Genomic DNA, 22,298 nt, shown 5'->3' with positions numbered 1-22,298 from the left:
GGAGAAAATGGCCATCGTATGATGGATGGGGTTTGTGAACAACAGGCTCCCTCAAATCCCTACCAGTGCAATGACAAACACTCTGTGTGCAGAGAGGCGCTCAGAAAAGCTGAGGAAATTGCAGTAGTTCACAAATCAGAATTCCTTGCTGGTTTTTTTAAACAATGTCCTCATCTGGCACATTTAGAACAACATCGACAAGTTTTAAGAACCGTTTCCCTTCTTCCCTCACTCTACTCTTAAGGCTGGAAGGAAGTCAAACTTCTTCAAGGTTCATGTGGATGAAGAGGACCATATGGTTGTCAAATCAATTTTTTGAACTCTGTCCAAGTTCTACAAGATGGATGCTTTTCACATGGACACCACATGGTTTATCTGAGGACAGTTCAGCTAGGAATGAACTAGACAGGAAAAATATTTTGAATTGCTCCCTCTCCAAAAGATAGGCAAGATACTCTTTTAGGCCTATAAACAGACTTTTTGACAAATGGTCTCTGCAACATCTTCTGAGCATTTGGTAGGCACACTGAGAATTTCTGTTCGTGCTGTTCATTTAACCCATCCATGCACAGCTAAATGAGTAACGTGAAAATGTCACACCATGTTTCTCTTATCACAAGAGTTGTTCCTCATCAGATAACATCCTTTCCTCAACATGAGAGACCATAGGTGCCTACAAAATCTTTTCCTTATAAAATTTCTATGATTTCTGCCTAAGCAACCATTCTTTCGTACCTGTAGGAGTACAAACTGGATATAACTGCTTCTATGAGTCTTTTAAGAGTGACATGATGCCCATTCCAACATCACTGCTAATATCTTTTACAATCAGAAAAAAGAAGTTGTAAGATAGAAAGTTATCACTATGCAGTCTTATGCTGATGTGAGGAATGGCAATTAAAGCAGTCACCTCAGGAGAAACTAAAATGGAATGTCTATACTTGACCTTTATTTGCAATGGAAAAGAGATAGAGTATCACTCCAGGACAGTTTTTATAACATTTTGACACATCATTATCATGGGATTTTTTTTTTTCCCTAATTTTGAATGTTAATTTATACATAGAGTAAATACTGCCACACAACCTGTTGTTTACTGAACACTGGTGGACTGTGTGTGATGCAGCATACAAGGGGCTGAACCAGGAGAAAAAAAAAAGATCTTTTGTGGGTCTGTGGAAAAAGTCTGCTTTCTCCCATCTGTTAGTCTTCCTTTTGCTACCCCACTGCAAAACTCCACAGTTTTACTCTGCATCAGCAGCATTTCAAGTTTCATTTTTGTCTACTCATCGAGCAGTGCAGCATCAACCAGAGCTTAAGAACTGGGGAGAAACACACAAATTAACATAGCAATTTTCTAAATTCTGAGTAATTCCCTTGTCAGAATGTTTTGTTTTTCAGCTAGCTCACAACTGGTTTCACTTTTTGTTTCATGGACTAGCTGCAGTGCTGGAGCAGGGAAACCTTCAGGGAAATGTTTCCCTTCCTCACATTTTCACCCTGAATTAAAGATGTCAGAAAAGCATTTCTAATCATACCAATAATGTCTAATCATACCAATAGTTGTGTACAGCGGGGAATTAACCAGAATTCTGTCACAGTTCTCGGTGTGGATGTTTACTTTGGAGCACTTAAGTCAGATTTGTGAATGCCTACTGACTTCTGTCTTCATCTCATGGGTATTCTTTAATCAGTAATTTATCTCGCTTGTATACTTATGTTTCCACAGTTGCTGCACAAAGACAAACTGGTAACATTTATTTGCAGTGTTGGGCTGTGTGAACCTTTTCAGGAGGAAGAGTGTAGCACAAAGTGAGCCACAGCAATGCCCTCAGAAGCCTGAGCAAAGAGGGGCAGGCATAGATTCTGGTTTGGGGGAACAGGAAGAATTCCCCAGCCAGAAGTGCGTCTGCAGTTTGCTGGTTCAGGAACCACACAGGGTCATTGCAGATCCAATACCTTCTTTTATTTGCTGCCATAAATAGCTGTGTGCTTCAGTCTATTATGACCTTTGATTAGAACAGCTTAAATGAACTGCTGGTCTGTCAAGGCGCTCCAGAGTGCACCTTTAAACCAGGCAGGAGGTCAGATATAAATAACAATAATTTTGGTTTTTCTCCATGAAAGTGCAAAATTACTCCAGTATTGCTTTGCTTCAGCAAATTTTACATAAAGTAGAATCTAAAACCTGAAAAGTACCACCAAAGGGCCTGGAGAGTTGAAGAGGAATCAGTTCATCTGTTCCAAGCCTAAGGTTTCAATTAAAATAATCAAAGCTTACACTCTTTCTCTTGTCTGAAGGAATGCTTCTTCACAAGAGGGAATACTTGCTACAAGTTGTATCACCATTGTTTCCACAACTACTCTTCATATTTTTTTTTTGTTGTTGTTGACTTTTATGTGAACTAACAGTCAATTTCTTGATGGACAATTGCCCACATTATAAAAATCCACTGACGTGTCACTCTTTGGCTCTGCCAAAACAAGCCATGGTAGTCGGAAGGAACACAATATTTGGCCTGCCATTAAAACAAGGGTCTACTTAACAATAAAAAGAAATGACCATCAACAAACACAGCAGTTTCTTTTTAAAGATAAGTGTCAAAGCATAGGCAAATACAATTGTTTGAGGTGTCACCGTGCCTCTGTAAGTTATCATAAGCAGTGAAGGGCTTGAGGGAGAATACTGCAGTGGCAAGGGAAGGAACAAGCATTACAGATGCAGCTATTTTAAATGCTTTCCCTGGAAAACAAAGTGGATAAATGGGAAATAGGAGGAAAAGCTGAAAGTAGTTGATAAGCAACAAAAAAGAAGGCCACAATAACACGCACAGTTGCATGAAAATCACACAATAATAAAAGGGCTGATAAAAGGGCTGTTTTGATATGATTACATGTATTTCTAACCCAAACATGAAAGACTTACACTTGCTGACTTTCACCATGGTTATGACTTGTTTTTATTGTTGAAGAAAACGCACATAAAGCTATCCCTTCAGTAAACAAACTGTTGCATTTGTACACTGATAAAGCAGCTGCATCTCTTGTTTTGTTTACTGAGTGGCTAACACAGCAACGTACTTCAGATTTCCATCCCAAATAATACCATCTAATGATCAGCAAAAAAACTAACAACTCTGCAAAATGAGGAAATATCAGAACTTATCACCACTCGGTTTTGAGCTCCAGCTTTTTACTGAAAAACACCCACCCAATGTTGTTCCAACTCCTGCAGTGAGCAATTGGTTTCTTAGTATTTTTTCACTGTGTGGTCCAAAAGATAAAACATTTTGCCTAAGAGTTAAGGTTATTGGCCTGAGCCGCTCGAACAAATTCCAACTTGTGGAGCCTAAATTCCTCCTGTGTTTTCAGCTCACTACCGTATCTTTCACTTCCTGCTCCGAAATTCTTGAATGATGTTGTAAAAATGAGACTTTGATCTTGAAATATAGACTTAACAGAACTTTAACCACCACTTCAGGTACTCCTGAAGCCCGAGTTCCCCGTATCTGCCAAACTTCTGTCCTGCTACAAGACATCCTTTCCCGTTTTCTTCAAGCTTAAAGTCCAGGCTTGAAGTCCTCCTGGTCACTATATAAAGCACATACACAGACTGGGGTTCTACCCCTCTCATACTGTGGCAGACGTATCAAAGAAAAGAAAAGGAGCCAAGGAATGACAGAATATTGAGAGCTGGAAGGGACCCATGGAGATCATCGACCCCAACTCCTGGCCCTGCGCAGGACACCCCCAGTCACACCATGTGCGCAGAGCGCATCCCGAGCTCTGCCAGGCCCGCTGCTGTGACCGCTGCCCTGGGGAGCCTGCAAGACGAACAGCACGTCGGTTTATCTTTTAAAAAGCGCCCGTGTCCGCGAACCGGGTGCCAGTTCTGCGGGAGGGGAGGGACGGAGCCGCCGCCGCCGCCCGCGGTCCCATCCCGGTCCCGTCCCGTCCCCAGGGCGGCAGGAGGCGGCCGCGCTGACGTCACCATCGTCACCGTCCTGACGTCATCATCCGGGCCCCGGCGCGCGCCCGGCGGCGCGGCGCGGGCCACAATGGAGAGCGCGCGCGCCCAACCGACGCGGAACAGGCCCCGCGCGCGCCCGCGCACCCCTGGCCGTGTGTGTGGCCGTGTCCCCCACAGTCCTCATCCTTCCCCTCGTCGCCGCCCCCGCCCCGCACACCGACACACGGGGGGCCGGCCGTGAGCGGCAGCCCCGGGCGGGCACACGGGCAGCGCGTCAGCGCCGCGTTCGGGTGGCCGAACCGCCGCCGCGCTGGGCCGGGTGCGGAAGGCGCTGCCGGCGCCGCCATCTTGCCCACGGGGCCCCGCCAGACGCGGCTGCGCCGCCGCCGCCGGGAGCGCGAGGAGCCGCCGCCGCCGCCGCCTCCCTCCGCGCTGCCTCCCCCGCACCGCCGAGCCCTGAGCGCGGAGCTCCCGCCGCCCGGCCCGGCCCCGCCACCCCCGCCCGGCCGAGCCCCGGGCGCACGTCCGCCCACCCCCCCCGCGTGCGCCCGGTGCCCGGACGGGGCGGAGCGGAGCGCGCAGGCCCCGGCCCAGCCCCAGCCCGAGCCCAGGCAGGGCCGCCGCCGCCACCGCCGCCGCCGGGCAGCAGCTGGTGACGCAGGAAAAACGCCCCAGAGAGAGAGAAGCGCTCAGGGCCGGCACCCGGAGCACGGGCAGCGGCGCCGGATTTGCCCTCCCGCTTCCCGCCGCAGCGCAACCGAGTGGGAACCGGGGGAAGTGGAGCCGCCCCCTCAGAGCCGCGGCCTGGCATGAGACCGTGCCCCGCCGGCTGCCGGGCATGAGGCAGCGCCCAGGAGGGCTTCGGGCCGCCGCAGCAGCCGCCGCGGGACGAGGGGAAGCGGTGCGGGGGTGAGTGCGGAGCGGTGCCCGGGCGGGGCCGGGCAGCTGTTTGTGCTCCCCGGGGATGGGGCTCCGCGGGCCGGGGCGCGGCTGGGGGGGAGGACGGAGCTCCCCGGGACCCGCGGGGCGTGAGGCGGCGGCAGCGCCTCCCTCGGAGCCCCGGCGTGTCGGCCCCGCACCGCCGTGTTTTGGAGGGCGAGGGAAAATGGCTGACGGCTCCTCATCCCCGGCTGCCGGCGGGGGGGAGCGCCCGGCGCTCTCGGGGGGCTCTGACCGCCCCGCCGGGGCCGCTCTGGCCGGGCCCCCCCGGTGAGGAGGGCCCGGTGCGTCCGCGCAGCGCTGCACCGGCATCGCCTCCTCTGGTTCTCGCTTCCCTTCGCCCCGAACGCCATTACTGAGGTGGAGTGATTGGGGCCGCGTAGGCCCGGGCGACGCCTGGAAATCAGGCCCTGCCGAGGCGCTTTCCCGACGGTCTCAATGAAATCCACCAGCACCAGCTCGTTCACGCCTGCTGTAAACACTGTTAACACGTAGGCCACTCCTCTGGCCTCGGCTTCCAGCGCCCCGGCTTCCATGTACGAAAAACGTTCATGGCTTTTTCGTCTAATTCCTGCAGTTCGCCGCGCCGCTCCTCCTCGGAGTTGTTCCTTAGGGCTTGTCTGTAGCGATTTATTTTAGGCAGGACAGCCCTCTTCCCTTGCCCGACGTGTGCGGCAGGGGTAGCTGCGTGTAGTTTGGCCGCTGATACTTTCTGTTATTGTCCTCGAGAAAACGAGATTTCTCCAGTTGGATGGCTTGTTGGGGTTTTTGTGTGTTAGTTACCGCTGTGTTAATGTGTGCCGTCCCACTTCGTGCAGCTTTGTTTGTATACACCGGGAATAGCTTTTGAAAATTACTTATTTTGTTCTTGAGTGGTTTTTTTTTGTCTTGTAGAGGCATCCAGAAATATTGGGGTAGATTTTAAGATGCCATATTTAATTTTAGGCTTGCTCCTTCAGAAGTCCAGTTAGGTATTTTGAAGATTTGCAGTAGCTCACAACTGTACAGGAAAAAAAGAACCATTCAGAAAGGAATTGTTCTAATTAAATGTTCAAAGGACTTCCAGGCTCACTGCAGACATATTGTGTCTGTCTCAGCGGTTTTCATGTTATCTGTACAACTGGGTTTATATTCGCATTTCTGCAGTTATGTTCATATCACTGGATGTTTGTATCAGCCCAAAGACCCTCTGAAGTCGCAGGCTCAAAGCCAGCACAAGGCCTGCTTTTGCTGACCTACTTGCAGAACTGGGGCCTGTATTTTTATAAAAAGTTGTTGAATTGAGATACTGTTATGTATTCTTCAGTGTACTTCTGGCAACACTTGCTATGACAGACCAGTAACCTGTGTTTTTCGGCAGCTTCTCAGATGCCTGACAAATGGGTGGTCAAATTGTTACCTTTAGGAAAGGGCTGTTGATGGGTGTTTGGGGGATTTCCCTTAATTGATTATGGAATAGAAACAGCGTCCCTAGTAAGAAAGATTTAGGAGTCACTGAAAGCTGTAGGCATCTAACTTTATTATTCATATTGTACTTGGGATTTTTTTTTTTTTCCCATATTTTACTTGAGAAATTGTCAGGCCTCCTCACCAAAAATGTTGCTGATCAAGTTGCATATTTATTTCAGCAAAACCCAAGTCATACATGGGGAAGTTGGTTGGTTTGTTTGCTTTCTTGGGCTATTTTTGTGTTGTTTTCTAAAATAATGCTTTTGATTCTTGGAGTTGAAATAATGTTTATTCTTTGAATCAACAAACTACAGTAGCTGATACCAAGAATTTCAGTGAGGCATACACAATACCTGTATTGATTATTCTGTTGCAATAGCCCAAACAACAGTGGTGCTTAATGGTAGCCGTATACAAAACCCAAAAACATAATCATAAAGCAGCAGTGGCAGAAACTCGAATTATCAGCATGTTTATGGGGAGGGAATTAACCAGAAATAAATGTAAGAGTGTATCATAGTAACTTCTCCCTCTCCAGTGGGTCTTGTACTTTTCTTTTGTGTAGTTTGTCCTCAGGGTGTTTCTTTTGGGAAGCTTCTGTCATAATCTTGCCTGGCTGCTATTTCATGTCTTGCAGAATTTGCCTTTGTGGCAGCTTCTCTGCCCACAGAATTGACAGGAATTCTACATCTGGAGGTAGTAATCAATACAGACAGTGGTAGCAAAACTGTTTTCAGTTTCTCTGGAACACTGTCACCCTTATATAAACATTTTATTCCCCACATTGTGGTGCCTTGGTACTCAGAAATAGACCAGTGCAACTACTCTGTGTTCTAAAGGCACACTTTCAGGTTTATGTGTTTTATGAATATGCTGAAATTCACAGATGAGAGACTAAGAATAAACTAAAATAGTGATTAGTGTCTATTTTGCAAAATTAAATAGACTTCTGAGAAAATAAAGGTACCTGTAATACCTTTGTTCCAAGACATCTTGTATTTGAAATTAAAATTAGTTTAGGACCTTCCAATATGAATACAGCCTTGGGTAAGAATGGATAGGAATTAATTTATTTATTAGTTTGAACAATTTATTTTTAAATGGCTTTGAAGTTCTCTTTCTGTCAGGTGTGTATTGAAAATATATTAAATTCTATGGAAAGTATTTCTGCCCTTGCTGCTCTGGTTTAGAGAAGTTCAGAACTTATTTCAGTAACTGGAATGGAAAGTACTTTTGTGTTAGGCAGTACTCTCTGAGTGTAGAGATATATCTGTGTATGTGTATATAAATATGTATGTATGCCTGTATATTTATTTACTCCTTTTTTTTTAAAAAGGAATGCTGTTTTATCTATTCTAAGAGACCAAAAATAGGTATATTTTGAAAACATCCAGATCAAGATAGCCTCATTTGCGAAGTAAATGAATCAAAGGTGTCCCTTACTGTTTTTAGGTTAAAGCAGGATTTTATCTTTTTTAAAGACAATCCAAACCCTGCAAGACCACTGAAACTATAAGTATTTACTTGAATTCTTTCTCGTGTAATCACAAGAGCCTTGCTTATCCAGCACTTGCAGGAACCAGTGTGAAGATGTAAGAAACCTTGCTGGATTTTGTGTTCATATGAAAAGTTGTAAATGTGAAGACTTTTGTGTTCTGTGTGCAGTTGTTTGCTGGGTGTGATCATTAATAGTAATCTGAGCACGTGGACATGGTTCCTCTTGTGCAGTTATCTTAAATTTTTCTTTCATGGATGTGTCAGTGTCTTCTCTTCAACCTCTGTGTAGCTGCATCCAGTTTTATTATCCATATCACCCCTGTTTAAAATCAGAAGTCTAACTTTAAAGCTGTATTTCAGGGTATGTTTTGGGAACACAGCTTGATAATGTCGGTCTTTCATTGCAGTCCTTGTCTTTTACAAAGCTGGCAGCATTTTGTGGGGTTCCTGTAGATTTGTCTCATATCACACGTGTTATCTGTGATCTGTAAATACACAGTGTTACTTTTATTTTTTAACATAACTGAGTGTTGTTCTGATATTCCATAGAGGAGGGGAAGGAGGCAAAGATCTTCTGTTAGCAGATACTTGCATGCAGTGAGACTTGAGTTTTTCTGTCTGGGAAGTTTGAGCTGCTTCAGATTGTGTTAGAAAAACACAGTGACTTTTTTTTCCACGTATTAAATCTAGTTTTTTTGTTCTCTTACTAAAGTAGGAATGTCTGAAAATTCTCACACTCTTATTATGAAACCATAATTCATTATGAGTTCCCTTTTTAGAACAGTTATGTTGTATTGGCAGGTTCTCTTATGATTAAGGCTAGAACATGACTTGAGAATATGGTTAACAGAGGTTTCCTCTGCACTTGGGTATTTAGTTATTTTGTTTAGTCTTCAGTAGATAGGGCAGGATGCTGTTCTATCATTACCTTGCACTCTCAAAATGTCAACTGCTGCCTTTCTGATCCATTACAGTGCCCACCTGAGCCCATTGCTCCGTTGAGCATGTTCTGTAGATCTGGGTTGGTAAAGTAATTTAAAATGGAGTGTTGGTAACATTACAGGAGAGCTGTTAATAACTGTCCTCACTGTAGAGGATAGGAGGAAAGTAAATAAGGTCTTAAAGTAGCCAGTTGTGACTTTAATATTAAATCTTTTTGCTTCTCTTTTGGTTTTTCTTTGTTGTTTTTTCCTTGAGGGAGCTAACTAGCTAGCACAACCAGTTTCTTCTGCATTTTCTGTTGTGAATTTTTTATATTTGCTTTGTTTTATAAGAAGCCATTAGTTACTCATTTTATTTGAGAGTCGAATTCAGTCTGCTTATTATTAAGGCTTTTTGGTCGCGAGTTGTTGACGTGTTTTCAAATAAAAATCATAATGCTGGAAATGAAAACCACTGGGATATAGGTTCCCAAGCTTGCTTTTTAAAGGAACATTGTTGATACATTATTTTCTTAAAGGATTAGTTACTGTTCACTATGAGAGTAATTACTTGCTTTTAGTTAATTTTGTGTCAATACAGCTCTGAAAGAGATCCATGGGATCCATGTGTATTTTGAACACTGCTATTATCAGCTCTTTTTCATGAAGTCAAATTGAAAATGCTTTGGGAGTAAAGGGTAGCTATCAGGAATGTTACTGTGGGAAGCTTTTATTTGTAGCATCCTTGATCTGCTTTCAAAACCACCATGTAACCCTGTTTAGTGACTTAGTTTTCGTTACACATGTAACTGCCAACAGAATAATGTGATTTTCTTGAATTTTGATCTTTGCATGGACATTTCAGCAAATTCTACTGTGTGGTAGTTAGCATTTAGCTGTGGATTTACTCAGAAGAGGGGAATTCCACATTGCATCATTCCTTAGAGATGTGCTTTTTTTCCCAAATTCCATTTTTAAGCTGGGATTCAAGACTGTTGAAGGCAAGACATCCTTGTTGCAGGAGTTTCCTCATATCCTTTCTGTTATAAATTTGCAAAAGACTTCTTTTTTTTTTAATAGAAGGGTTCAAATGAGTGCTTCAAAGTAATGAAAAGTATGCAGAGGGAATTTCAGGGCTGTCTTTTCATTAAGCTTTCATGTAAAATACCCAAAACTGAAGTAATAGAAAATTGTCCCTAGAAGAGCCTTTAAAACAAGTAGCACTTTTTTGTAACAGTCAAACAGCATGGCAACATGGAATGACAGAAAAATATATGTTCCAAATTCCATAGGGTTCAGTCCTTAAGTCCTTTAATTGCTGCTTAAGCTTTTCTCAAGCTTCAGCAGGACTAGGTGTGGGAAGAGAAAAAGGCTTGGTTTTGTGTTAGGGTGGTTTCAGCTATAACAACATTAAATGGTGAAAGAAGGAAAAAAAGATCGTGTAGAAATGTGTTCATTAAGAAAAATCAGTAGTGATGTGTGTCATTTGTGTTCTCTCTGTTACCAGAGCAGCTTTTTTGGTTGGAGGAGGGTGTCCTTGTTATGGGGATAGTGGGGACACGCCTGTGTTGGCTGTGGGTGGAACTTCAGTTTTCTTGTCCAGAAATAAATTTGACAGTGAGGAGAAGAAAAGTCTTTTTTTAAAGTAAGATAAGAATGAACATCGTTGTCAGAGCATACTGGCATCCTGGTAAATGAGCCTTGAGTTGTTTATGGTTTATGTTTTTCTGTTGTTTTAGCAACAGAGTACTTCAGTGTGTTTTTTAGCAAATTTCAACAGAACAAGGCCATGAATTTGAAAGTTAAATGAGAAAGATGTATCTGTTTAACTTAATTTTTAGGTGAATAGGTTGGTGAAATACTAAAATTTTGATAAACTAAAACCTTAAACTATAGTTTAAACTACATTTTAGACTTGTAGATTTCTCATTTAGAAGTAAGACAAAAGTTGTTTGATAATTTCTGATGTTTTCTTTTAATGTGTTTTGCTGAATCTTTCAGTTGTGAGGATTTCCCTTTTTTTAAAAATCTTCAATTGTGACATAAATCCTCTGGAGCTTGAAGATATAATTCAAGTGGCTGATTCTATAGTTTCAGGTTCCAGTTTTGCACTGCTCTCCATATGTCTTGACCTGTCTTTCAGACAGTGTTTTATTAACCACAGTAGGACCTTAAAATCCCAGGTGTTTTTCCTTGAATGCTTGTAGTGGTGTGTGTCTATAGACACACGTGTGCACACACTCATGCAGTGGAACTTTTTCTAGGATGATGTACTGACTATTTTCCTTAGATCAGGTGGTAATGTCAGATTTGTAAAGTGTTTTACAGTCCTTTCGCTGTCTTGGGATGTCTTTGTGATAGTTTTGGTGATTAGGCAGGAACACAACCTGAAAATTCTTGCAGTTTGTGTTCTTGTAGCAGTTCAGCCAGGTTGCTGTGGTTGACAGTTTATTACATGTGTAGTGAAGATGTAGCTGAAAACATGAATTCCCTTTGTGCCATTTGGGGAGCTGCTTTTTTTTTTCTTTCCCTTTCCTTCCATGTATAGGATTAGAAAAATTAGGTTGGTTTTTTTTTGTTGGTGGTTTGTTGTTGTTGTTGTTGTTGTTGTTTTAGAACCATCAGTTGAGTGATGTTCAGCGAGATGATCAGTGAGTTCAGTGGTAGTGAAACCTTGCTGTAAGCTAATGTGTAATGAAAAAATCCCAATCAGTCCCAGCTCTGGTTAGCAGGTGTATGACTGGAATTTTCCACATATCTACACCATTCTGAGATTTTTGACTTGATGAAGGAGCGTTTGGTAATTCATCCTGTCATGAATATTTCTTTTATTTTCTATCACTTTCCTGATAATGGTATGAATATTTAGGACCAGTAGAACTCAGGATATATTGCCTGGAGGCAGCTGGAGGAGGATAGTAGTTAGTTTATTTTCATTGTTGGCGGGTAAGAGCCAATATCAGAGTTTAATTTGGAGGTTCCACTGCACGGTGTTGGTTGATCCTTAGATGGTACTTCAGAAGATCGTATTTTTCTGAAGCTGAAACTGATACTCAGTGTACTGTTTGTGTCACATTTACCCAGGTACAAGAATCACCCCAAAGGCTGAGGTGTTGTGCAGGTTATGGACATTATGTAGGCCAGCAGTTAACTCAACAATTGAGAGCAGAGGATCAAAATCTCTCCTGTTTTGTGCTTTCAAGTATGTGCTTACGCTGTGCTACACCTGAAATACAGTTTGAGGATTTGGCAGTGTTGATGAGTCACTGCAGTTCTTTGTGGGTGTGAAAATACAATAAATAAGTAGTAGTTCATGCTTAAAATGAAGACTAACACTTCAGTTCTACTTTCAGTTAGTCTAACAGTAAAACTTGCTTTAAATGTGAATTTATCATTGTATGTCATTTAAGTTCTGAATTGCAGCTCTCCACTAGAAGAGAATTCTTTATTCCATGTATTTGACATAATCAGTTTCTCTAGTGTGTTTCATCAATTTAAGTTCTTGTCTTAGAACTTTGTTCCAGAAATGGAGGGGAGGGGGAGAAGCCTGGACAGCCATGTTGACATTTAAGCAGTTCAGTGGCAATGATTTTTCCTTTGCTAGAAATTGTGAAGAAGTTACTTTGGGGATACATTTCTGTAGGTATAAAAAACTTCGCTTCTTACATGAGCTGCTGAACTGTTTGTTTTCTCTTAAGATATTTTCATGATATTTGTGATGATTTTCTCTTAATAAGAAAATTCTGTTAAAATTTCTGTAGTTTGCTCCTACTTGGCCTGTTTGGTCAGTAGTTAGTAATCTGCTTTGAAGGAGTGTTGTCTTGTCTCTACTGAATACTGATGTTCTGTTTTCCCAGAATTGGTGATGCTGGGTATATACTTTGGAGACACTTTGTAGCTGTGAGTAAGAAAGTGTCTGCATTACAGACAGCAACTTGTCAGAGGGTGCACATAATGAATCGAGTTTTTTCTTTGCCTTGCTGCGTTTTTAAGTATGAGGTTGATGTTTGAGGTGCCTTGTTGTTGCACATATTCTGGATAAATGGAAGTGAACAAGTTTCTTTTCTGTGTCTTAATTCATCAGGACATGGAGTTTGTATTTCAGAGTGGATTTCTTAACAGAATCAAAAGGTTATTTTTTAAAATGTGTATATTATTCATTTTTTAGTCAAATTGTCAAATGGCTCAGTGAAGTTAATATAAAATCGTGTGTGGTGAAAAACAAATTATGCAAAGAGCCTTGGGGAAAAAAATATGAATCATGGGCTATATAAGCATTTAAGAACCATTTGGGGGGATGGTAGTGGATCCTGTGGTCCAGCCTGGCCTTGAACACTTCCAACAATGTGACATCCACAACTCTGGGCAACCTGTTTGAGTGCTTCACCACCTTCACAGTAAAGATTTTCTTCCTAGCTCCTCTTCTAAACCTACCCTCTTCCAGCTTAAAGCTACTTGCCCTTGTCCTGTCTCTATATTCCCCCTCCAGCTTTTTTCTAAGTCCCCTTTATGTACTGGAAGGTGCTCTATAGTCTCCCCAGAGCCTTCTCTGGGCTGAACAGCCCCAGCTCTCTCAGCCTGTCTTTATGGCAGAGTTGCTCTGGCCCTGTGGTCCTTTTCCTGATCTGCTCTGGACCTGCTCCAGCAGGTCTGTGTCCTTCTTGTTCTGGGCACCCCAGGGCTGGACACAGCACAGTGGGTCGATGTCACCAGAGCAGAGAAGAGGAACAGAATCCCTTCATTTGCCCTGCCGCCCACACAGCTCTGAATGCAGCCCAGGACATGTTTGGCTTTCTGGGCTGTGAGTGCACATTACCCGGTCATGTTGTGCTTCTTGTCCCCCAGCACCCTCAAGTCCTTCTCCTCAAAGCTGCTCTCATTCCATCCTTCACCTGCCCTGTACTTGTGTTTGGGGTTGCTCTGACCCATATGTAGTACCTTGTACTGGGTCTTGAACTTCAGGTTCCTCTAAGTTTACGTAAACATGGAAAATGGGGAAATAGGAGAATGAAGCTTGTCATTCAACCAGTGTTTCTCCCCCCACCATCTTAATGTGGAACTCTTCCTCCCATTGGATCCTTGACTCATTCAGTCAGATGGAACTGGATTGTCATTCAGTATTTTATCTGTGGAATTCTTTCTGTAAATGCATGTGTGATATCAGTCTAAATACTGAATAGAATTATTCTGCTGTTAATAAGCCTGATAGGTTCTTTAGGTTCTTTTCATTCTCATCCTTTACGTTACTCAAACATTAATCAAAAAGCTTGTGTTGTCTTTGTGTTATTGACGAAGAACTGAGACACAGAGGCTGTAAACTTCAAATCTACCTCCTGTCATAACTTTTCAGTGGATTTTTGTTAGATATTCAGGTGTTACACCGTTTTGTTGGCTTAAGATGCTGTTGTACCTCCTCACTCTTTCTCAGTTTTCTCTCAATACCCAGAAGAATGAGAAGAGGACAAAAAGGTTAATCTGAAAAAGAAGGGTATGTTCTCCAGCGATGTTTTTGAACAAGACACAGAATTGAGTTTGGGAAGTTCTCTATAGCTGCCTTAAAAGTCAGAGATTTCCCTTTGATTTCTGAAGTTGTTTCTTTCCTTATAAAACATCATTAAACTTGTGACAAATAAGGTATGGACAATTGTTGTTCCTGGTGCCTCAGTTGATTACTGTTTACCCAAGAGACTTAGTTTGATGGAAATGAAATTACAGTGGAAACCAGATTACTCTGAAAATTCCAATTAGATAGGAGAAAAATAACAAATTGAGCCTTTCAGAAATGCAGAGAGCATGTTCTGTCTATCTTTCATGCAGACACAAAATTTTGTTAAATGAAAACTTGTGAAAAAGTTGAAAGATGTTGACTTCCGCAGTGGATGTAGCTGTTGTACTCAGCTACTCATGCTCTATCATCTCTTGTTCCATTTTTTTTTTACCTGAGTTTCCAGATAATGTTTGAATTGTAGAGTTTTGCTTACAGTTTCATAACTGGCCTTTTTTTGTTGTCATCAGAAGTAAAATTTTTGCCACCTTCTGTGTTTTACAACTTCTGTGTTACCTGCTATACCTTCATCGTTAAGTTGCCTGCTTGTAGTGAGATTATTCAAAGTATTACTGACAAATAATTTTCCTGACTCATTGTGATCTACTGAGTATTCCACTGGCTTTATCATAATTTCCAGGACACTTTGTTGCCTTTACCTTCTCAGACTTCTTGCAGTTGGCATTATTTGCTGTGGCTGCTTAATATTTCTTTCATGACTGAACTTGTGCTGTTGGTGGACTGACATTCCTGGCATTTATCATCTACTAGGCGGCTTTCTCTGTGTGTGTCTTCCTGTGATATCCATTATGCTTGGGAAGAATTTTGGTCTTTATGACTTTTCTGTGTTGTAAAGACTTATTTGTGCTATAATGTACATGAACCCTGGTTACATATTAGTTAAATATGTGCTAATTGTAATTATTTGTATTCTGTTTCCTTCCCTTTCCCTCCTCTTCTAGGGTGTAATTTCATGAGAGATGTGCAGTGATGCTGGGTTGGTTCCATTCATGGTTATGTGTTCTTCCTGTTCCTCCTGCCATTGTTAGTGTTCATACGGCATATGATGCAGCTGAAAACTAAAATAATTTTATTCCTATCCTCCAGTTACCTTTCAGCCATATTGGCTTCTGGATCAGGCTGGTGATGTGATGATGCAAAGGCTAATTCCAAAGTGATGAAAAAGTGGTTAGCATGGAAGCCAGCAGGATTGCCCTCCTTTTCTTGTCACGGTGGAGACTTCCCTGGTTTCAAACAGACTGAGAGGCTTTACACTGAGCTAAGGCTTGTCCACGTGCAGAAATACAGAGACTTATTTTCTAAAATTTATCAGAATATAATACTTGCACTGGGGGATGAGATTGCTGTTTGACACTGAAATTCCAACAGTAGAAGCAGAATAGATCCATGCACAGGCTGTGGTGGCAAAACCATCTTATGAGAGTTCTGCCACTCTCACTTGTGCTGGTTTAAGCACTGTCCTTAAGAACAGGTCCAGTGTTCCTCTTGTCTCTCCTGGCCTGTTGGTGGCTCAGCTCAGAAACGGGATCTTTGTAGGCTGTTTTGTGACTGAAGGGCGGGGCTCTTTAGCAAGGGGGTTTGGCGGTTTATAGGATTATTTCAGTGCAGGGGGAACAGCAGCAGTGTGTGTTGTGGATTTTATTTTGTGTGTGGTGAGTTGTGGTTTTTTGAATGACTTTCTGGTTTTCAGATAGCTGCAACAGAATTCTTAAACCCTTAGGATGTGATAATAGTTGATTGTTTTCTCCTGCATTTTTCGGTAAAGAGGGTTATAACATGCTTTTTAATGGGATTTATGGATACAGGAATACCGTGTTTCTGGGACAGTGGTGTCACTTCTTGGGTCTGTGGTGGGGAGTGAACATAGTAGAAATAATTCTCCTATTTCCAGCCCTGCTTTGTTCTTAGTGTACTTTCTAGGGGCTTCTTGTTTCTTTCCAACCTCCTCTGCTATTTATCTTTTTGCACTTATATCAAACTACAGCCTTCGTTGTGTTGGCAGAAGGAACATGAAGACAGAAGACAAAACTGCTGTTCTGTTGCCGCTTCTTACTTCCCTATAGAGAGGCCAAGATTTTTAAGGGGAGTTGTTATACAAGTTCTCTGGAGCAGATAGTTTTCAGGGATTTCTGGAGCATTCAGTCTGCCTAGGAAGATGGGCTCGTATGAGTTTGGTTGGAATTAAGGCAGACAATATTAAAAGACATGAGCTATCATCTTGTAACACCTCTAGGGAGCTTGTGCAAGCTTGATTTTTCAGGCTAAGTATCTTCTGACTGAAATGGTTGTGAGGCAGCAGAAAATGTCAAAATGTTTACTTGCAGTTATCTGGCATGGAGCAGTGCAAAAATCGCCAGGCTGTGTAGGCAGTTGGTAGGTTGAAACTAGTTGGAAGTTTGGCTAAGTTTCTTAAACAGTTGTGAAGAAGCTTATTGAAACGCAAATTTTAATGCTGGTGTCACTTTCTTCTGTATTAGAGATATTTGAATTACACTTGACAATGATGATGGTAGTGTTTGGGTTCTTATGTTCAGTTTGTTCTGATTAAACATTATATGAAAAGCAGAGTTTAAAAATGTAATTAAAGCTAGTACAGTAACAGGAATGCTTAGATATTTGAATTTATAGCATTTAAAAATATCTAGGTATTTTGCCAAGTTATTTTTGTCATGATTCAAGAATGTGATCTGCTTCCAGCTTAATACCTGTGTTAGGTGCTGTATCATGCTTTAATTATTTACAGTTAACCAAACAGTAAGTTGTGTTGATTTTATACTTTGTGTGAAGATTTCCATAATGTGTTGATAATGTAATAGAATATTAGACGTAAAGACTACTACTAATTAATTAATCTTTTTTTAGTAGTGTTTAATGTAGTTTAGAGAAGCCATTAAGTTTTCTGTAGGGTACATGAAGGGAGCCAGAGAGACTGAGCCCGATTTTTGCAGGCCAGTTTTAAACTCCTCTTTTCTACCAGAATCTTTGCAGTCCAGTTGCAGTATTGGCATCGGCTGCTGCACACTGTGGTGACACATCAGGTGCTGTGCATATGCAGGGTTTACAAAATAGTGCACAAGTAACATGTAAAAATAACATTGTAGTAATATTTCTAATTTACTGGCTGAATGACTTTAGCCAACATTTCAAATATTTATTAGTCCCGAGTTTTGCAAAGTCTTATGTGCAGTATATATACTATAAATAAGGCCACGTTTTAAAGCTGCAAATGGGACAAATCTGCAAGATGCCATTATTGTTCCCTTCAGATATTTGAGAAAGAATGAAGGTAACAAAAGCCATTCGGGACTTAGCAGTGGCCTGGTAAAATGCACGAATCTTACAGAATCCACAATGTATTTATGTATCTCAGGAAGAAACCAAGGCCGGGGATGGCACTGAACATGAGTGAGGATTTGGACCTCAGTATGGTTTGGCACCATATTCCAAGAATGGAATGTTGAAGGATTATTTCCTTTTTTTACTCCGTTCCATAGGAAGAACTGGAGTTGTAAACAGTATTAACTGGCTCTAGTACCTCAGAGGGAGTGTTATGATTTAAACTTTTCTAACTAACGTTTTTAGATTTTTGTCTGCAGTTAGTATTGTCTGTAATCCTGAGGCAGTTGGACTAGATGATCATTGGAAATCCCGTGCAGATGAACAAAATAATTCTAGATATTCCTGTAATTGGAGGAGGAAGTAGATATCGTTTTAGCTTTATCAATCCTGCCTATGGAATTGTGTTTAAAAAAAATCTGAGTTTTCTTTGTGAGCCCTGCAGCAAAACAAGAAAACAACATCTAAGGAAGTTTCAGATGTTTACATTCTGTTTATCCTCTGCTAGAGCTAGGGTACAAAAGTTCTTAACAGTTAGGAAGGGTTTGAGCCCCACTTGTAAAAAGAAGTGAGATATTCTGTGGATGTCTTTTGGAATTTAAAGCACCCATGTTCTTCTCTAGTTAACAGTAGGACGTGACTTAGAGAGACCTTACAGAATCTAACGCAACCTAAAAAATCAATAAAACCTTCCTGCATAAATTGCAGAGCTGAAGTTTGGGATGTGTACCATCAGTGGCTTCACCACTACCCTCACAATATATGATACAAACCCCAATGTTTTTACTAAGGTAAAGGTTCAAGCAGTTGATGATGAAAGAAGAAAGGAGCCTTGAACGCTGCCAGTGTTGGGCATCCACAACCTTCCTGGGCAGTGTGTTCCAGTGTCTCACAATCCTCAAGCTAAAAAATTTCTTCCTAATATTTAACCTAAGTTTCCCCTCTTTCAGTTCGTGCCCATTACTTCTTTTCCTTTCAGTACCATTCCTGATACAGAGTTGCTCTCCAGTTTCCCTGTAGACCCACTTCAAATACCCCTGTGAGTCTCCACTCAACCTTCTCTTCTCCAGGCTGACCAGCCCCAGCTCTCCCAGCCTTGTCTTTGGGAGATACTCCACTGCTCTTACCAACTTTGTGGCCTCCTCTGGACTTGCTCCAATGTCCTTATATTGAGGACACCAGAACTGTACACAGCACTCCCAAGTGGGGTCTTACCAGAGAAGAGTAGAGGGGGAGAATCAAAATGTGCTAGAGACTATCTGAATTTCTGTACTGCATTGTAACATGCTTGTCTGATTAAACTTACAGGAAAAACATAGAGTTTAAAAAAAAAAAAATTAACCTTTACAGAGTGAAACCAGAATTATTAACATGATTTTAACAAACAGGAACACATTCCTAGCCAAACCCTTCACCTAGCAATTCACAGTTGCATACTGTTTATATGTGACAAATTATATACATAAAACTATAAAATTACTAATAAATCTTGCACATGGCACCCAAACAAATGGGGTGACAAAACAGTGAGAACGCATTGCAGAGTAATGTGGGTTATCTGGTAAGCTTGCACAATAAAATGTGCACTAAAGCAGCCAAGTGTCAGGTCATTTACCTAGGAAAAAAGCACATACAGAAAACTTCGTATGAATTGGTGTACATGACAAGAAAAGCACAGTTATTTTACAAAAGCATCTGCCTGTGAACACCACAATTGTATGTTTGTAGCAAGAATAAATCTTAGCACTGTCTTTTTAATAGAAACATATAATTTTGGTCACAAAACTGATAAGAAATTTCTGAAAAAAGTAAGTAGTAGCCAAAATGTTCTTCCTCCACACCAATTTGCTGCTCCAGTGAGATGAGAGTGTAGTGGGATGAATCAAATATCTGAGCCCATAACAGAACATGAGAGACCATCCATTGCCAAGGTAGCCTGGCTGTTCTGGGGTTTGCAACTATTTGTCTACTCCCTTCCAGTTAGGAAATAAAGATGTCCTTTTAAGATTGCTGTTTCTATTATCTCTGACTTTCGGACTTCTCAAAGAAAAGGAACTGAGAAATCAGCAGTACACAAACTGTACTTTTAACTGGCACTTTCCTTTCAAAAAAATCAGAACTGCCAATCAGGCAAACAAACAAAGTCAGCAAAAGAAGGAGAACATATCTTTTCCTCCAGTTTTTGAGAAGAGGTACAGCATTTCCTACACAGGACATGGTATCTCCTCCCTGGTTCTGAAGCCCCAAATTATAAATACAGTAAGGCATTATTTTGAGCTAGGAGCTTTTAATCTGTGGACTTCAGGAACAGAACCAATACATCTAAAATGTATGTTTTGCAGGTCTTTTAGCTTGTGATGCAAGAAAACATTTGACAGCTTGAATTAGCCCGTAGGGCTAAGAAAAGCAGCTGATACCACTACCACCTATATATAGATACGCTTCCAATTAAACGCAACGTGCATGCAGGGAAACCATCTTTAAATGTAACTCCTAAAGCACAAAATGATAAAGAGTAACATACTCAGTAATAAGTGTTCTTTGTACCAAGTGAAAAGGGAGGATGTGGAATGCATTCCTAGAACATTGGGACTGTTTTATGCTTAAGTGTATTGGACAGTGAACTTTGCTTTACAGCTTGCAGAGGTGTAGCTGTCACATCCATTTTTGAATTGGATGAATCTAGGACCAAACTATGGATTTAATAATCAGAAGTAAGAGACCAAGGACATTTAATCAGTCTTCAGTGCAAACTTTAGACATACTATTTTCTTGAAGTAGTGATAGATATAATGATACAATAACAATTACTCCAGAGATGATGGATTACCAGCTGCGAATGTATTCCTTGTCTTTGCCTGAACCGTTCTACAGCTGTCCAAAAAGAACTGGATTTGCAGTTGGACCTGAAGTATCAACTCAATCCTAAATGGCTCTATTGCCAAGACCACGATTTTTTTCTTGTGGGAGGACAGCTTTGTGCGTAAATAAACCATAGCATAATTGGAAAAAAATACAGCAGTGTGAATCGTGTCTGACTGAAACAAATTATATACTGAAGTTCCTTAATATTTTTTTTTTGTTTCAGTTTTGAAGGTGTTTCTTGTTGTAGCTTGTTCTGTTAATACAAGGTAAAAGGAAGTCTTATCCACTTCTTTGCATGTTCATTGGGAATTCAAGAAAAGGGCTTTATAGTAAGTGAAAGTCATGGTTCAAAACATTTAAGCATTTTAAAATAGATTTTTGCATGTAGTAGATTGAAATAACTTTGCTTTTCTTAGGTTCCAGTGTGTGCATTTACCAGTGCTTTTTATGTTTACTGGATTCTGTTCTTGAAAAGTCTGGGGTTTTTTACTGTCACAACTAAAATTTTCATCTTCCACCATCAAACCCTATATTATTAAGCTACTTACCAGTCCTTGAATGTAGTTTCTTCATTGCTGGGAAATGTTTAGGCCAGCAATTTAAAATTATAATAATAATAATATTTATTATTTATTTAATATTATATTATTATATAATCTATTATAATAAAAATAATAGAATTTCAGGGGCTGTACATTTATGTCCCTCTTCCTTGTGTCACTGAGATATACTGGATATCTTTGAGGATGTATTTTGATACCAGTTGAACCAGTATAACTCCTAGTGAAAGCTCCTGAGAGGGAAGGAGTGGTTGTACAGGATGAGAGGCCCAGTCACGCTCAGCACTTTGGTAGAAGCCTGGAATGTGCGTCTGTGGAAAAGCAGGACAGCAGGGCCACAGCTCCCTGAGGGGAACTCAGTTAATTGTCTTATCATTTGGTAGGCTTTTGTGTAAGGCATTGACTGGGTGCCATATATTTGGATTCACCTCTGTTTACTGTCACATGAGCAAAACACTTCTTCAGAACAGGAACTGAAACTGCTTTTTCCTTCTGGTAGCCAGAACTAAGTGTATGATCTAAAGGCCTGTCTTTTCATTACCTTATTTGCAAAAAAGCGTCATGTGCTGTAAGTAACCAGGGGTGCAGTGTCTGACTGTTATATGTCCCAAGAATTATTGGCAGGTGAATGTCTTTTGGAGAAGGACACTTGCTGCTGCTCTCCAGTTCCCTTTCAGGGCCTGACCTTCAGCAATTAATGCTTTGAAGCAAGACAGTCCTTTGATGTAAAGGGTTTTCTTTTTTATTTAAGTCTTTTGAGAAGTTACTCCACGTGGAAGCAGCTCTCCTCTGAAGATGCACTGACAGGCTTGGGGCTGTTCAGCCTGGGGAGACTGTTGAACCCCTCTTAGTATTGAGAGGGGACTTAAAGCAAAGGCATGTGGTGATAGGACAGGGAGAATGGCTTTAAATGGAAAGTAGGTTCAGAGTAGATGTTAGGAAGAAGTAATTTCCTGTTGTGAAGCACTGGCACAGGTTGCCCCGAGTTGTGGATGCACCATCCCTGAAAGTGTTCAAGGCCAGGTTGGATCAAGGGAACAGCCTGGTCTAGTGGAAGGTGTCCTATCCATGACAGGGGGCTGGAACTGGATGATCAATGAAGTCCTTTCCAACCAAAACCATTCTGTGATGATAGGAAACAAGTTAATATGTTTTGAGTATGTCAGCTCTGTTGCCTTGATGTGCATGCAGATCAA

General features: G+C 41.5%; 1 protein-coding gene across 3 annotated transcripts in view; it reads left to right on the top strand.

Moving 5' to 3' along the window:
* Nucleotides 1-4,632: 4,632 nt before the first annotated feature.
* The window catches only part of USP9X (ubiquitin specific peptidase 9 X-linked), a 102,380-nt gene continuing 84,714 nt past the window's right edge, over nt 4,633-22,298 (top strand). For all 3 annotated transcript variants that reach the window (XM_058847513.1, XM_058847504.1, XM_058847493.1), the window contains exon 1: nt 4,633-4,879. The gene's annotated coding sequence lies outside the window, so the exon portion shown is untranslated. The remainder of the gene's footprint in view (nt 4,880-22,298) is intronic.

The sequence above is a fragment of the Poecile atricapillus genome, chromosome 1 (genome assembly GCF_030490865.1).
Source record: "Poecile atricapillus isolate bPoeAtr1 chromosome 1, bPoeAtr1.hap1, whole genome shotgun sequence".
In the NCBI taxonomy this organism is placed as follows: domain Eukaryota; kingdom Metazoa; phylum Chordata; class Aves; order Passeriformes; family Paridae; genus Poecile; species Poecile atricapillus.
Note: the sequence above shows the minus strand (reverse complement) of the source record. Positions and strands in the feature narration are given on the sequence as shown.